We start from the raw sequence: 16,237 nt of genomic DNA, 5'->3' as shown, positions 1-16,237 counted from the left end.
TCAGAGTTAAAGGTGTCAGAGTTGGGACCTCTGTAAAGGAAAAGCATTATTCTGCCACATTCTGTATATAGCAGATCCTGAAACACAACTCTTTGCTTTCAAAGAACAAATATAATTTACAATTTTACCAGGGAGACTGTGTTGTGTTTTCTCAGCTGTTTTTATTATTTCACAATTTTTTTTTTTTCTGCTTTCTGCCCAATTGAGGGCGCAAAGAGTCTGGCTCACAGCCTTTCTTGGTATGTTTCAGCAAATCAAATTGCTATGACCACTGCTGAAAAAAGAGGCCTTAGGTGGTCAAGAATCTGTGATGACAGAAAAGCAAACATAAGATTCATGTCTTTTTAGTTTGGACTGGAAGTGACATTAGAGAGCTGTTCCCAGGGCTTCTGAAGAAAGCCGGTCATACGGAAAGGTTGTGTTTATGTTTAATGCAGTCAAAATCTTAAAACAGCTAATTTTATACCTCCAGAGTTGTCTACATAGGAACTAAATCTGTATTCTTTTAGCATAACTTACACTCCAAGAATATCTATTGAATATGTTTCATGACACGTGATATCATAACACTGTATTGTTCTACTGTGATTCTGAGGCTTATGAGAGTTCTGATATCAGTATAGGCATATATTTGCATTTTCAATGTAAATATAGTCTCATTTATTGTAATGGAAATTTTCCAATAAGCTTGATTTGTTTTCTAACTCATGTTGTCATTGTCTGTCACCGTTTGATATTTCCTCATTTGTGAGCAATTCACACAACTATTCCACTGGCCTTTTTTTAACATATCCAAATGATTAATTAGAAAGCTCAGACGTCTGTGGGAAGTTGAAGAGACACTCTTAAGGTCATCTGGTCTTAATGACAATCTTCATTTTATTCCCTCCTAAACTGGTTGCAAATGCCTTGCACATGTTTGCCATAAAGTCAAAGCCACTGTTTACATGACAAAGTAGAAGCTGGAGTTGGTGCTGTTTTGCACCTGTTGTTATTTTTGTTCAGTAAAAGAAAACTATGTGTGAAATACATTACTCTACTTGCCTAACTATTTGCAGAAGAATTTTTTCTTCAAGCAAGACTCCTAACATCATCCTAAAGCCTTCATGGACCTAAATCTTTAACAACATAAACAGTTTATGAGGAACCAGAACCAGAGAAAGAGAATCCATGAATTTTGTGAAAGTAAGAAAAGAAAAGTTTATAACGTCAGGCTACAGCAAGCACTAGAGGCTGCAGGCCAGCTAACATACATCCCATTTATATATATATAGCAAGAAATAATACCAAGGGGAAACTGAATGGACTAATTAAATGAAGGTCATACTTGATGAATATTCCTGATGGCACTGGAATAACACAGCAGAAATGAAGCAGTCCACAGCATGGATCTTGATTTTAGAAAGGCTTCCTATAATGCCCAAACAGTACACACAAATCAGATTCCATAACCTTTCTGCTGAGGTAATAGTATGCAGCTGCCAACAACAGACTGCTAATTATTTGTTTTAATGGCTCTTGTTGGAAAACAAAAGTAATAATGCAGAAAGGTACATAGGATCATCGCTACAATTTATGTGCATCACTTCTGTAGTTGAAATTCAGGAAGCTAGGAAATGAGTCATCTAACTGACCTCTCTGGATGTTGGCTCAGGTATGTTGGATATTGGCTTAGTTGGGGTAAAACTCAGCACCTGGCGACTGAGGGCTACATGAACATTTCTCATTGTTTCAGACTTGCAAATTCAGCTTAATCTCATAAGATTTTATTTTATCAAATCCATTCAACTGTTGGTTTATCTAAAACTGTGCTGTGATGTCTGTACATCCCTTGGTACATGAGTTTGACTGAAATAAACTTAATAGCACTGCACTGATGTCCTACTCAAAAACAATGTGAGGAGAAGCCTCTTACAAGAGTCACCAAATAAAATAATTTCTAAAGCGTTGCTCTGCTGAAGATCAACCACCAAGAACAACTGTATATATAGCAGAACAGTCAACCTCACACCCTGATGAGAAAAGTCAGATATGTATCTCTTTAACTTTCATGTAACCACAGCATTTGATCACAAGCCCTCCCATGTTCTTCAATATTCCTTTCAAGGTTCCTTGATGCCATAAGAAACACCTATATGAAACGACAGTACATTAGAGAATATGCTTTTACTTACAGGACTGAAAATCTAAAGAAAAGTTAAATGAACACCACGTGAAGAAATTATCTGACCATTTCATATTACCATGGTTTAACCCCAGCCAGCAACTAAGTCCCTCAAAGCCACTCACTCACTCCGCCCCAGTGGAAAGGGGAAGAGAACTATAAGGGTAAAAGAGAGAAAACCTATGGGTGGAGATTAAGACAGTTTAATAATTTAAATAAAATAAAATAATGCTGAAAATAAAAATAATATTAATAATATTAATAATGATAATAATAATAATAGTAATAAATGTAAGAAAAGGAAAATAACAAAGATAAATAAGACCCAAGAAAAACAAGCTATACAGATGAAAACAATTGCTCACTATCAACCAACCCATTCAGTCCCCAAGCAGCAACTCCCCAGTCAACCTCCCCCACTAGTTTTATTGTAGATCCTGATGTCATATGGTGTGGAATATACTTTTGGTCAGTTGGGATCAGCTGTCCCAGCTGTGTCCTCTCCCAACTTCTCCCACCACCAGCCCACTCATTGGTGCAGAGAGCAGCAGAAAAGGCCTTGATGCTGTGCAAGAACTGCCCAGTAGTAAAGGAAACACCCCAGGGTTGTCAACAGGTTGTGCTCTTTTGACCCCAAATCCTATACACAGCCCCACACCAGCTACTGTGAAGTAAAGGAGCTCTATCCCAGGCAAAATCAGCACATGTGTATATGTGGCTCTTCTCCTCTTTTCTGTTGCTTCTACAGAAGTTGTGCTGCCTAGTGGAAGTATAATGGCAAAGGTTCAGGAAACCAATGTGTGTTTTTCAGTTCCATTGACTAATTGATTAATCCAGAAATGAGACACCAGAGCGCAAGGCCTTTCTCTGTCTGTGAGTCAGCTCTCCTCTCCCAGCAGGCAGCTGGGATCAGCAGATAAAAGGTAATCAGAAACACCAGAAGAAAACCTTCTGAATTTGGACAACTGCACATTAGCAAATCTAAGGTCCTCAGGTAGAGTTTGATTACTAGCTATGCAATAAGGTGAATGTGAAGTTGTTCCCAGCATCTTCCAGTGCAGAAGATGCTAGGAACAACACTTACCTTTTGCATTAAGAAACTTGTGCAAGCTGTAGTGACAGTCAGACCTAGTTTCTAAGAATTATTCTTTTTAAGAACATTCTTTGGCTTCATTGATTTCTGCAGAGATTCATGTCAGCTTCATCTCAGAGGACAGAAAAAGTGCTCAAGCGCTGCAGTCTGGCCTGATACAACCAAGATATTATGCTACCACATGAGTTTCAGCCTTGGAAGTTTGAACCAAAGGTAGCCTGAAATCCAGATCTCCACATCCCCAATATAAAAGACCCCCCTTTCTCCTCCCATGGTCCTGACACTCCCATAATTCTGAAGTCAGTGTTATCAGTGCCTTCTAGGAGATTCTGAGTACATGCATCAATAAAGGTCCCTTTAAGGAGAGGCCTGACAATACCTATTTTGTGATTCCTATACAGCCCTGATGTTCCTTACGAGACGAAGTGGTGGTGCAGAAAACTGTAGACATCAAAAGGTGCTAGGGTAGGTGGGCATGAAGGGTTCATTTTATTGCTTTGTTTGAAGTCAGTATTTGAAACATACCTAAAGTAGTTCTAAATCATTTATGTTCTTTTAGTGTTCTTTCAAAAGATGGTAAAAATATAGGCAAAGAAATACATAATTGGCACTGAAAAGACTTTGGGGGAAAATTAAAACTCTGTTTCTGGTCAGAATTTTCCTCAAAATACTATATCTCCAACATTTCTTTAATTTCTCCTTTCATGATATATATTAATAGAACTATATGGTGATTTAATTCTGCTCCTTATTACTCCCATGCCAAAATCTATGAAATGAGCTAAATAATTTAGTAATCTTGCCCTTTAAACTAAGAGATGTTAAAAGGACCAATGCAGCCAGGGATTTCTTCAATTATTTAATTCACTCACCTGAAAATATGATACAGCCAAGCAACAGGACCACCATACAAACATTCATCTAAATTATATATTTTAATTTAAAATGGTTGCCATAAAGCAGTATTAAAAGCAGTATGGTTCTTATTAAAAGAACAACTTTTATCCTGGCAATTTTCCTCCTCTGCTAACACTCTTTAATTATTTATCCAACAGATTCCCTAGTCAGGTAAAAAACGTAATACTGAGGTTAGCTATATTTCTTCCTTTGTCCCCCATATTTTCATCACCCATACTAAACAATGTAATTGCTGCAAGCAACATAAATTGTAAAAATCAATGCTCAGCAGGGACTCAATCCATTCCTAAAGCCAAGACAGTATTGCAGCTCCTAAAACTGTCAAACCACAAATGAACAGCTTCAGTATTAGGAGAACTTTTGGCTGGTGCACAACTGTCTATTTTCATTTTGTGATCTCCAGACTTCCTACTCCCCTTCACCTAACAGTGGCTGGCACTGTAAAAATGTCTTTATTGTGACTTTATATGTGTTTTAGGTCAGACTGGTTTGAAAAATCTATATGATAGTGTCAGATCCAACACAGGGTCTCCAGAAGATGCTGTAGCTAATTCACACACGAGCTTTTCATTCTCCAAAGCTGAGCACACGCCTGTGATTTGGCACCTCTATGTGGAGTCTGCAGATACTGTTACCCCTGTGGAAGGTATCCTCAAGGCTCTGAAGGAGGGGGCAGCTCACCTCCCACCAAATTCTGCCATTTGAGCCCTTTGGGGGTCACAGAGGGCAGGTCTATTCATCGCTGTGCCTCTCCTGGTGAAACTGGCTATCCTGAAAAGAAAATTGCAAGAGTCACAGACACACAAGATCAAAGAAAGGAGAGTGAGACTCTGTAGTCTAACGAATAATGCAGCTGGCTAAAGGGTAGGGAGCATGGTACTGGTCCCTGCTACAAAAGTAATTCAGATCTTTTTTTTTTTTTTTAACCTGAAATGCAAATGCATTCCTGGAACTAGGACCCAAAAGCTAGATGTGCTGGTAGCAATTTCCACTAATTAAGCTACAAAATCCTTGATCATGTTTGCTGTCATTTGGTCTTTCGTCTTTAAGAAATTGGAGCGATATCTTTATCATCTGAAAGTTAAAAGATGGAAGCTTTGTCCTGGCCTCTGGTGTAACTTGATTGTTTTTCTAATAAGAAAACTTGCCACCTGTTATGCCCAAGTGCAAACAGCAACAACTCCCAAGAATGTTGAGAAATGTGTTTGCTCTGCACCTCTGGGAATTAAAGGAATTAGTCAGGAAAAAACAAAGATGGAAAATGTTCAACACTTCAAAGCTACTCAAATTTCAGAGAGTTCTTTTTCTTTGGTTTAAAAACTTTTCTAGATATTTTTGTTGAATCTTTGTTTCCCTTTAACAGAAAGAGAAACCTTCACCAAATATTAATTATTTATATTTTTTAAAAACAAGGCAATGCTGTGCAGCTCGGTAGTATGTCCTTTATATTAATAATTTATTGATAGTGTATAACAGGTTGATAATATGATGTATATCTTTATATACTATATATTTTTCCCACCTATGAAAATGTTTAACTTTTCATTATCCTTTTCCACAAATCTGTATTATTATACTGAATGATTGTATATTTCAGTGTAGAAATTGGGCTTATGGTAGCATGATCAGAAATACAAAGAAACATATGAGAAATCAGTAAGTTGAGATTGCCCTTCTATAATATGCTAATATAGACAATCCAAATAATAACTATTTACTTAAAATGACTAATCGGGCATTTAAAATAGTGAAGGTTTGTGTGTGTACAAAGAGGAAACTAAAGTACATTCTTCCAAATGTCTGGCTACTTTATCAGAATAGCACTTTACATCTTTTAAGGAGCTATCAGGCTATTGCATAGGACTAATATATCAAGTTTCAAAGCAGCTTTTATTCAAAATTTAATAGAGATAATAGTAACATAAAAGCTACCCTCTGGATCTTATAATTAAAAGGACAAGAGCCTGAGAGTCATAAGAAGGGAACATAAAGTTAATTACTTGCTTGTGTGCAGAGTAAGAAATCTGTAAGCTTAGGTAGTAGCCAATTTATAGGTTTGAATTCCTGAACACTAATGTATTAGGAGAAACATTTCTTCCTCTTCTGATAATTTCTTCATATAATTATGATTAATCTCTTAGCTGTAGTTTAATTTACCGTGCCACTTCCCAAAACGTCCCTTTCTCTATGGTGTTGTTTACCAGAGCAAATATTTCAGGCACTAATATTGTCTGAAAGCTTACAGTAAATCTAAACAGTAAATACGTTTTACAGTCAGTTGTAGAAGAAAATAAAAAGTGATAGTACTGATTATTTCTCAGTAAATGTAAAATCCAGTGGGGGAAGATATAGAAAAAATATCTGCAGCTTCCTTGACCACGTAGAAAATTGGTGTCGCAGACTAGAACTAGAGGAAGGAAAATTTATTTGAAAAAATATTTTAATATTAAACCAACAGCACGAACAGATGGTATGATGGCCAAACTGACAAAGTAAATGAAATTTTTTAGTAATGACATATGGATGGTTAGACTGACAGGTGCTAACATTTATGCTGACCAAATTTTTCTGTTTTTTTTAAAAGGAAGGAAGGAAGGAAGGAAGGAAAGAAGGGAGGGAGGAAGGGAGGGAAGAAGGAAGGGAGGAGAGGAGAGGAGGGAGGAAGGGAGGGAGGGAGGGAAGAAGGAAGGGAGGAAGGAAGGGAGGGAGGAAGGGAAGAGAGCAGGTTTAATGACACAGGTACCAAAGATAATCTAGTCAGAATTCGAAACTGAAGTGAATACTTTGCTTCTACATTCAAGAAACATGAGCACTTTGTATGCAACAACAAAGGCTGGGCTGCTGACTGGAAGGGATTGTGTAAACAGAAAATAGCACAGCTGAAATGGGAACAGATTTTCAGTCAAATGTATTTTAAATCGGTTCTGAAAGCTGACATGATTTCAGACATGAAATCTGAGAAGGAAGGAAGAGGAAATGTAGTAAACTCCCCATATTTCAGACGGTGTTAAACAGGTTATGAAAAACTGCAAGGCTATGAATTTTCTTTCACTAAAAGGCAAGAGGTAAAACCTTGCTATATTTTAATTATAGCCCTAAAATTAATTCAGATAGAAAAAGACCATAGGTCTTTTACATAAACCTGAATAATGAAAAAATACAGCTACATTCATCTGTGTTTAGTAAGATGTACTGATATTTCAGCATGATTACTTCACCATAGATATGCTTATTATGTCATGCGGCAAGACTAGCTGAGCTTGCTTTTATGACATGTATTCCTAAACTTTCTTCCCTACCTTCACCAGTAGTTAAAAAACCACAAAAAGCATCAGATTAAAACTCAATAGCAAATATTGAAAAAAAAACCCATTCCTTGGATTTTACTCCCCCAATTACTGTTTTTTAAAAATACTATATATTATCTTATTATGTCTATTCATGTAATAGATCTACTCAGCCCCTTCCACTTTCATTGCCTTTTATTTTGTATTTGTAATACTAATTAGATTCTTCTCTGTGCCTTCTAAAATAAAATGTTGCTGTGGCATACAGTTCAAGCTAAAATGCTGATACAATCATAGCTGCATAATATGTAGGATTAAAGTCAAATTAAATAAAATAATCTCCCAGAAGTGATATAATGCCTTGGTGGATCTGTGTACACTACTAAGTTATTAGAACATAATTGTAGGGAGCATTATGCCTAACACAGAGAAAATTCACATTATGGTGTGAAAATACTATTACTGAAGTTTCCTTTCCCTGAAATAAGCTAACACAGAAGAAGTTTATATTGACATATTTTTAGAAATCATTTAATAGTTTACTTTCACTCTTCTACAGATATGTCTACAATTAATGTCCCAATGTAACAGTTGATGTCATAACCAGTAACAATGACATTACCCAGAATATGCATACACAGAAGCTCCTGTGGGGTGGGCATCTCTTTGCATGAAGGGATTATACAATGAAAAAACTGCCTATAAGGAATCCCATTTAAATTCAATAGACCTACTACCTCATAGGACTTCAAAAAGGTGTTAATCCTTTTTTGTATTTTGGTTATTAATTCATTATAATGGACTAACAAATAGTTAATACCACTTTAACTAATGATCAGAGAGTTTGAGTATTGGCATGGAGACCACACTCAGTGTCTTTCATGGCTTAACCATACAAAAAGTGAATATTTGCTCTTCTATTGATGGTGCATATTTTTTATGGGTTTATATTTGTAGTAAACATTGATATATTAAAGACTTATAGCTGTTTTCATAACTTTAATACAGACTGCAGAGAGGGGATTTGTTTTATTCTTTCAGAAGAATCACTGTATTTGATAGATTTGTAAAAATTTATCCATTAGATTTACATTAAATAAAGTCATAAATTGAAGACCAATTCTCACTGGATTTATATCACATTTTGAATGAAGGTGGTGTAATGGCCACTGTATGGTATCAGAGAGGAAATACTAGATTTCAGAGTAAAAGAAGATGTTTCATCTGAGAAATATATACAAAATAACAGAATTGCACTTTTACTTATATTCTCTGATAAATAATAATACTAAAAGAAAACTTTCTTTTTAAAGAGAAAACATATGTATGAAACCAATTTAAATTCACATGAATGTAAACAAGTACACTATGTCATCAGCACAAGTATATTCTGGCAGCGTTGTGGCACGAGGTCCCTCGTGCTAATTTTTCCTTCCAAAGGACATGATGAACATCTTGTGTGACAGCTATAGCCATGCAACTGTCTTACCATCACCTGCTTCCAAATCAATTGGTAACTGTCTCAAATCGATACCTGTCTTATCATGATAGCCCATTAGTTTATCACTCCAGAGTAACACACCTGTGTGATATTTTCAATAGTCCTGTGCCTCCCTTCATTACGGTACAATTCCACTGCTGTTACCTACTGTTCATTCCTGGTCAGGGACACTCCCGGGCAGATGGAGCTCGTTAGCCCTTAAAGGCAACCCATCTACGTCCTGAGGACCTCGCTGCCACCATCCAAGCTCGCTTGGCCCTGGCAGATGAACCTTAGGATTAAAGGGTGGGCTCAGTTCCGCGCACACTGTGTCTCACCTAAAAAATCCAATGCGCAGGCTGGAAGGTGTAAAGACCTTCCCTGGATCTTCGCTCGCGAAGACTGGCCATTAAAAAGTTAATTCCTAAGTACTTCTCCATTTTTTCTGGCTCTCAGTTTGCACCTCAGCAGGGTTCATTTCTCAGCAATGACAGTGGAAGGAGGTGTGAATCATGTAGTAGGAGATAATTTCAACTACCCACTGCCCTATGAGCACATGGTCAAACAGGAAGCAGTATGGTAGGTAAAGTATACATTGCCTTGGAACTGATTGTGTGGTTCTGTAATGCCATGATACATATCACAGAATCACAGAATCTGCTGAATTGGAAGGGACCCACAAGGATCATTGAATTCAACCCTTAGCCCTGCACAGGACCATCCCCAAGAGTCACACTACGTGCCCGAGAGTATCATCCAAATGCTTCTTGACCTCTGTGAGGCTTGGTGCTGTGACCCCTGCACTGGGGAGCCTGTTCCAGTGCCCAATCACCCTCTGAGTGAAGAACCTTTTTCTAATATCCAAACTAAACCACCCCTGAATTCAGGCCATTCCCTCAGGTTCTGTCACTGAGGGAGAGAAGAGAACAGTGCCTGTCTTTCTTCTTTCCCTCTCGAGGAAGTTGTAACTGCAATGTCTCCTCTTAATCTCATCTTCTCCAGGCTGAACAGACCAAGTGACCTCAACCACTCCCCAGATGGCTTCCCCTCAAGGCCCTTCACCGTCTTTATTGCCCTCCTTTGGATCCTCTCTAACACCTTAATATCTTTTTTATATTCCACTGACCAAAACTGCACACAATATTCAAGGTGAGGCCACCACAGTGCAGAGCAGAGCGGGACAATCCCCTCCCTCGACTGGCTGGCCATGCTTTGCCTGATGCCCCCCAGGACACAGTTGGCCCTCCTGGCTGCCAGGGCACTGCTGACTCATATTCAACTTGCCATCAACCAGCACCCTCAGGTCACTTTCCTTGGCACTGCTTTCCAGCATCTCATTCCTCAGGGTGTCTGTACCTGCAGGGCTGCCCCATCACAGGTGCAGAATCCGGCACTTTCCCTTGTTGAACTTCAATGGTTGATGATTGCCCAGTCCTCGAATTTGTCAAGGTCTCCCTCCTTGGAAATGTTCAGAAACAGACTGGACATGGTCCTGAGCATCATGTTCTAGGTGATCCTACTCTGAGCAAGGTGTCAGACTTAATGGTCTGAGGCCCTTTTTAACCTCAGTGCTTCTGCAGTTCTGTGTGTCCACCTCTCTCTGTTGGTTCACTCAATCTTCTGTTGGTTTGTACTGAAGTCCATCATAAGCAGTGTAATTTTAGGAGATTTTCACTGTTCTCAGAATCAATTAAGTTAAAGCATTAATGACTAAACCCATTTCTCCAATTTATATGTTAAATACACACACTGACTAAGAGCACGGGCAGAGCTGAGGACATAAACTAGCCCAGATACTGTACACTATTTATGATGGAGCTCAACAACTCCATTTCTCCTTCATCACTTAAGCCAGAGTGCTACTACTGAAGACAAAGGAAAATATTTACAGTAGAAGATCAGGAGAGGCAACTTTTTTAGGCTCATGATAAAAAAAAAATAATGCATACTTTTATTCTTGGGGAATTCATCGACCGTGTCCTGCAAAACATGGTATTGAGACGGGTTATAATGGATCTGGTTTATCTGATGCAAATACCATAAGATATGATTTCCCCTTCAGCTAACAAGAATTTGCTAATTATTACCATGGATGATTAAGTGTTTTGAAAGAACAGTGAGAAGGAAATTGCAGTAAAAAAACATATTAGAAATTTGCAGCAACACTTATTATTCCCATTAAATATGAATCATTTATTAAGAAAAGTGACTGTAAGTGATACACATGCATTCACAGATAACTCAGTGTGAGGCTTATGAAATTAATGGGAAATAGAGCAATCTTTGTAATGTCCTGTTTAATGGCTAGATGGCTAGTCCCTGCTAATATAGCATGAAGCACTTGTAAGGGTCATGGCCTTATCTCCTTGCCTCACTTCTGGTCATTGTACAGCAAACTTGGTACTGTGACTTGCGCAGAAGTACCCAGGATGTGTGTCTTTTCCTTGATTAGATACATTCTCTAGAAAAAGCACAGTCAGATCTGGTTAAGAATGAAGGAAGTTAGAACAAGAAAAAATTAAATCAGTTGCCCCTGGAAACAAACAGAAATGATAGTTACTTAGGGCCGTATCACAGCAGACATTTTGGTCCCCTACCTTTTATTTAAAGAAACAGGTGTAAGGAAATCAAGGAGAAAAAAAAAATTATTCAAATCCTGTTTTATTAGCATTGTTAAGAGAGATCATAGAATCATAGAATGGTTTGGGTTGGAAGGGACTTTTAAAGGACATGTAGTCCAACATGATGCAATGAGCAGAGACTTGATAAGGTTGCTCAGAGCCCTGTCCAACCTAACCTTGAATGTTTCCCAAGGATGGGGCATGTACATATGGATGTACAATAAAGATGGTAAATACAGAGATTTTTCAAAGGATACAGTGTCAAATTACTCTCTCTGCATGTAATAGAGGGTGGCCGTAGTCCTGCAATAATGAAATTGTAAGTGTTAAAAGAATTATGCACCTGTTAGATGAAACAATAAGGGAGAGGTTTTCCCTAGGTTTTCAAGCACCACATTGAGGCTTTCTCCTAAAAAAGGCAGATAAACATCACGATATTTTGCAATTCCTTGGAGGGAAGCTTTTTATATGTTGAAGCCATTCAGCTGTTTCTTTGCCTTGAATCTCCTATTCTAATTCCTGCATAGTCCCAATAACTAAGACTACCTTATCTTCTCATGAAATGTTTATGCTTTCTTGTGGGAAAAAAAAAAAAAAAAGGGAAGCATATAACATAAATATAAAAAAAATAGCAAGACAATCTGATTTGAGCTAATTGTAGTGTTTATTAGAGAAGTTGTAGTTGGCTTATTGAGTGTGTAGATATGTTCGTGTACAGGATGTCGCTGTCCAAGCACTGGCATTGGGGCTGTGGGGGGCTCTGTGAGGGGATAGTGGGGCTGTCCCATGCTGGACAAAGTCAGTTCCAGCCAGCTCCAATCCAATCACCACAGGACACAGCTGAGCCCACAGACAAGGTGGGGGTGCCTTGGGGAAAGATTATTTAATAAAGGGGAAAAAAACCTGAACAGGAAATGAGAAGTAAGGAAAAAAAAAAAAAAGAGAAACAACTCTGTAAGCTGGGGAAAAGAGGAAAGAGAGCAGAAGGTGCTGCAGGCACCAGAGCAGGGATTCTCCTGCAGCCTGTGTAGAGAACATGGGAGAGCAGATATACCCACACTGTAGCCCATGGAAGACCCCACATTAAAGCAGGGGGATATCCCCTGAAGAACTACAGCTCATGGAGAACCCACACCAGAACAGACTCATCCTGAGTGACTGCAGCCCATGAAAAGGACCCATGCCAGAGTAGAAGGAAAGAGTTAAGAGGAAGAGGAGGAAGGAGCAGCAGAGAGGAAATACCATATACTGGCCATAGACCTCTCCTCCAGATGTCCCCAGTGCTTCTTAGGGAGCAAGAGAGGAGACAAGAAAGGGGGGAGGAAAAGTGTTGGTTTAATATACATTTCTCACTAACTATATCTATTTTTATTGGCAAAAAGTTAAATTATTTTTCCTCAAGTCAAACATGGTTTGCCTGTAATGGTGACTGGTAAGTGATCTCCTCGAATTTATCTCAACCCACGAGCTGTCTCATCCTATTTTTTCCCCATGTCCCACTGAGGATGGGAAGTGAGTGAGCAGCTGGGCAGGAGCTGGCTGCTGGCCAATGCTAACTGAACATTGTATATGTGTCTTTTTCTTAAGATTTAGCTGACAGATGAGCAATCATTGAATTAAAATATTCCCACAAACATTTCTGTGTAAAATTCTCATTAGAACATGGATACTTTTCCTTGTGACAACAAAAAGGTAGATATTTTATGTCCAACTTAGACCTCTTTCTGCAATCGAATTTGTTTTAGATTTCATTAGAGCTTTCTCAAAAGCTTTAGTTTAGGAAATAACAGGATTGAAGTTATGTTGTCTAAAATCATTTCTAGCACAAGTATTTTGTTATTAGTAAAACTCATCCATTACTTCATTTGTAAACCCAGTTATAAAGCTTGCCTTCTTCCCTTTCGTTTATAACATCCAGGGTCTTAAAAAAGCATTATTGTGTTATATTTTTTATTTATTAGTCTGTATTTTGTAACTGACTCTTTTCTTCTGAATAGAGTCTGTTTACACTGGCTTTCCTCTCACTGTTACACACCAATTCTTCAGTTTATCAAAAACATTATGAGTCTTCCAAGGTTGTTGAGATCCCTTCAAGATTGGCCTTGTCAGCAAATTTTATCAAGTACTTTCATCTTTAATTCACTAAACACAGAGTTTCTATGTAAAAAAGCTTGAATGCAGAGCTTGCAGCTGGGAATTCCTCTGTGACAATGTAAGGAAGAGGCTTCTGTTTCCAGTAAAACCAAACATTCACATTTATATTTAATTAGAGTCAAAATTTGAAGAAAGGTGTAACGTAATTTGTTAGAACTATAGACATAAATGGAAAAGTGGTGAGGCATGTCTAATTTTCCAATGTTCCAATTTTTAAAAGTCACTTGGAATAAGAATTATACCAGGCAGATTAGTGGTCTTGTATATAACCTCGCCTGGTTCTTCATTAGTTCTTCAAGACTATATTGACTCCTTTAATACACTGAATCATAAAATAAACAAACAAAACAAAATAGACCAAAACACGTACTTTTATTATAAGCTGTTATTCTTCAGCAAATGAAGAAATTCCCAGGAATTTGGGCAGCAAATTAGCTTCCATGGCTATTATTATCAAACAATACTTCCTCAATCAAAATTTGAATCTTGAAACTATTATTAAGTGGGAAAAAAAAGTGGGGACAGAATAAACTCTCAAAACTCAGCAATGAATGCATCAACATGCCTGTTGTCTAGGGAATCTACCCACTCTAAGAAGTCCCAGGCTATGGTTAAATGCAACTTCTTTCAGCGTAAGGGCTGGTGTGTGCAGGTGATGTACCCTTCTCCCCCTCCCCTCTTACCAGCTTTTCCTTCCTATGTCTATACTGTCTCACAACAAATCCACACGGATATTTGTGAGGTTTCATGTTCTATCAGTAAAAAACCCGGCACCAATAAAAAATAACCCTTTAAAGATGACTAATTCAGGAAACAAGTGCTTCTAGCATTACCTTCTGAATTTCACTCACTCTACACACAGTTTATATTCAGTATTTGCAGAACCCTGGCCACAAGTCAATGAATCAAAGTGTCCAAAGAAAAGCTGTCCCAGCTGAAGAAATTATATTCACATGTACAGCAGCTAGGGAAGTCTTCTTCAGGGACATTAAAAGCAGATTTGAATTCTCAGCAATAAATCTTGTCTCCATTTGATCCACCACTTCAGAAATACACAGATCCACTCACCAAAAACTGAGACATCCAGTATTCAGCAAAATTAAATTTTTTCTGTTACATATACAACAAATTTATGTGTCCATTCTTCTGCAGGAAATTTGGCTCCATTTGAACAGACAGTTCAAGGGCCTGTAAGTATATATATGGTGAAAAACAGGAAGTAAGTCATGTTGTTGTTGCAGCTAGCAAAAGATAAAGAAATTTGAGTAATGTAGGAAAAGTAGGCAGGAAAATGGGAACAGAAGAGTCTGGTATCACCACCAGAATAAAGGAACTCCAAAGACCTTGACAAAAACTAAGAGTAGAAAATGGCAGCAGTGCACCTTACAAATTACTTTCATGGACTTCCAAGAAATATTCTGAGAAGTATTTTTGTATGTTTCTTAGATGTGTGACTATAACCACAGACACAGTGTCATATATAATACTGAAAATTAAAAAATATAATGCTCTAATGTAATTAAATATTAAATATAATACAATAATCTAAGAAAGTGGAGATAGCATGTAGGGTCAGCCTTATGAGAGATACTTTCAGTTACTGTGATCTTGTAGTAGAGATTTTAATGGAATATAAAATTTACCTAAGTATGTAATTGTTTTTAGGTATACATTAAGTATAATTTAATCCATCTTCATTTTCAATTGTACTATGGCCTAGTTTTCCATGCACATCCATATTAGTCTGTACTTTTAATTATATTTGCCTTCTTTTTTTTTCCTATATGCATAATTTAAACCACCTCAAAAAGCACACAAGGAGAAATTATTGTAAAGGAAAATGTACTCAGAGCTTTTCCTCTGAAATTCTGGTTCTTAATTGTGCCTTCAGTTGAATGACTTTTACTTTTTTTCATCATTCAGTAATCAATACTCCAATCAATAATATTAGGCACTCAGAATTTTAATGATGGAATTATTAAGGTTTACTTGGCTTTCATACTGCCCAATTTCCATGGATGTTTCTAGTGGAAAAGTTATTACCTGTTATTATCCTACATATGGGATATTTATTACCATATTCTCTTCACCTCTCTATATTACATTTTCTTCCTCTGCCTCTGATACTGACTCCAATCTCCATTTAACTTTGCGTATAACAGAGCAACTGCTGTTGAAATCTGTGCTATTTTTTTCTGGGGTAGAATTAATGGTCTTCACAGTGGCTGTTATGGGGCTGTGTTTTGAATTGGTGCTGAACATGGGGTTGATAATATAGAGATGTTTTTGTTATTGCTGAGCAGGGTTTACACAGAGCCAGGGCTTTTTCTGCTTTTCATACTGCCATGCTGGCCAGGGAGGTTGGGGGTGCATGGGAGTTTGGGAGGAGACACAGCTGGGACAAGGGACAAAAGCTGACCAAAGGGATATTTCATACCATATGACACCATGGTCAGTATATAAAGTGGGGGTAAGAAGGAGGAACGGGGGATGTTTCAGGTGATGGCGTTTGTCTTCCTG

This window comes from Myiozetetes cayanensis, unplaced genomic scaffold, assembly GCF_022539395.1.
Source record: "Myiozetetes cayanensis isolate MyiCay16 unplaced genomic scaffold, myiCay2020 scf2-11, whole genome shotgun sequence".
Taxonomy (NCBI): Eukaryota; Metazoa; Chordata; class Aves; order Passeriformes; family Tyrannidae; genus Myiozetetes; species Myiozetetes cayanensis.
The sequence above is the reverse complement of the archived record's forward strand: the minus strand, read 5'-3'. Positions refer to the sequence as shown.